We start from the raw sequence: 2,500 nt of genomic DNA, 5'->3' as shown, positions 1-2,500 counted from the left end.
CCACAACTGAAGAGGATCGGGAGAGAGAGAGCAGACGCGAGAGAGAGAGATCAAGGAGAAGAACGAGACGCGAGCGGGAGAAGAGATCCGGATTGGAGAGAGAGAGAGAGAGAGAGAGAGAGAGAGAGACGGAGAGAGAGACAGAGAGAGAGAGAGATCCTATCCCCTCGAACGCATTTAATAAACGTTCACATATGCATTACACGCACAAGCAGCATTTATATACACACAGACACACGCACGTCGCCAGCCACCAACACGTACGCACTGCTGGAGACAACCGTAAATTGGTTAGGTGGCAGACTAAACCGCCGGTGATGACGTGAAGATGAGGACGATGGTGATGATGAATGCGAGGTGGTGATGTTGTCTGGTTCCGGTGATGGACGAAGAAGGGGGTTTATTTGCAATTACTTAAACAAGCAAAGAGGAGGAAAGGGAGGGGGGATGGATGAGAGAAAGTAGATAAAGAGAGAGAAAGAGAGTGAAGATGAGATGAGGCAGATACAGGATAAGAGATGCTTGAGAAACAGAGAGAAAGAGAGAGAGAGATAGACACACACACATACAGAGAGAGGGGGGGGGGGAAGAGAGAGAGAGAGTGTGAGAGAGAGACAGAGAGAGAGAGAGAAAGAGAGAGAGAGAGAGAAAGAGAGAGAGAGAGAGAGAAAGAGAGAGAGAGAAAGAGAGAATAGGAAAAATATAACTAGAAAGACAGACAAACAAAACGGACAAACAAAGAGAGACCACCACAGAACCAAACAGTCAATAAACACTTCTATTACGAGGCTTAAAAATCCCCTGCCTCCATAACATGAGTTTGATCATAGGGCTTCCAGCATCGAAGGCTCTCATCCAATAACAGACTCTAAGAACTCCACATGAATAATGCCAAGAATCGACATCCCTAATGCCTCCACGTTGATAGCCGAACACAGGGCGTGGTTCCTCCTGTCGACATGAACAAGTGAACAGTTCAACACGTGGAGTAACAAGGAGAGAGAAGGACCCAGGAGCTGCCTAGTAGGACGCCTCCACTTCAAGCCACAATTTAAGCTAATTCGATTTTAAATGAGTCTTGATAAGATCGATTTCCATTTACAACCTTGCTTATACATGTGGGTGTGTGTGTATATATATATATATATATTTATATATATATATATATCGACATATATATATATTTATATATTATAAACATTATACATATATGTAATCTTTAGATATATATATATTATTATATTATATATAATATATATATATATATATAGAGAGGGAGAGAGAGAGAGAGAGAGAGAGAGAGAGGGAGAGATAGATAGATAGAGAGAGATAGAGAGAGAGAGAGAGAGAGAGCCAGAGAAAGTGAGAGAGAGAGAGAGAAAGAGAGTGGAAGAGAGAGAAAGAGAGAGAGAAGGGGGTAGGGAGTATATATGTGAACATAAATAAATCTATAAATAAATAAATAGATAGAAAGTTGGATAGAGAGTTACGAGTGTGGTAGTTTCTTGCCCCATGCTTGTTTAGATGCACTGAAGTATATCATAGAAATAATGTGATACTGATTTGCATAAGGGGTCGATGAGATGAGATGTCAGAATTTTTGCATTTTCCATTATTTGTTTTTTCTTGTCCCTCTGTAAAAATTGTTGTTGAGAAATCTGGCATGATTCGCTGTGATATGCAACGAGGCAAGATATTTGGATTACAGTGTTAAGTAGATTTGGGTTATATTCATTCCAACGTGGTAGAAGAGAAGGATAATACCAATAATAAAAGATTAAGAAGAAGGGTTGAAAAAAGAAGAAAAAAAAAGAAACACGAGTCGATAAAAGGAATAGATTTAATTGAAATCGACAGAGAAGATATATAGATAGAAATATATAGAGCGACAGACGAAGAACGGTAGATAGAGCGATAAGAAGAGTCAATATTTATTGAGACTTCAAACGCGAGCAATCATTAGGAAACGGACAAATACCTAGAATGTAATTGTAGAACCCCCCCCCCCCAAAAAAAAAAAAAAATCCATATGAAATAATAACGAAGCAAAAACATTTATAAAAAACGAAAGAAAACGGAGTGTAAGCTAAGCAGGAGCAGGGGTTGGGTGGGGGTTGGGGTGGGGGTGGGGGGTGGAAGGACTCGGACGGAGAGGTGCTCGGTCGAGGGAGAAGGAAGGGGAGGGGAAGGGGGAGAGGGAGGACGAGGGAGGGGGTAAGGACCGCTGGGTCGTGTTACAGCCTCAGCTTCACCCCATGACCTCTGACCTCTCCTACCTTCCCCCACTACCCCCTCTACCCCTCCTCTTCTCGTCTCCTCTCCCTCCCCCTTCCACCAATCTCGCTGCTCTCTCTCTCTGTGTACACTTCCTCTGAATGCTCGAATGTGTGTGTGTGTGTGTGTGTGTGTGGGCGAGCGTGTATGACTTTGTGTACGTGGTGTTTTGCGTGTGAGTTCGCGTGTGTATGTGTATGATTTTCTGTGATTATGTTTCTGTGTA

The sequence above is a fragment of the Penaeus japonicus genome, unplaced genomic scaffold (genome assembly GCF_977035675.1).
Source record: "Penaeus japonicus unplaced genomic scaffold, GWHDUDI00000001_assembly GWHDUDI00000011, whole genome shotgun sequence".
Classification (NCBI taxonomy): domain Eukaryota; kingdom Metazoa; phylum Arthropoda; class Malacostraca; order Decapoda; family Penaeidae; genus Penaeus; species Penaeus japonicus.
Note: the sequence above shows the minus strand (reverse complement) of the source record.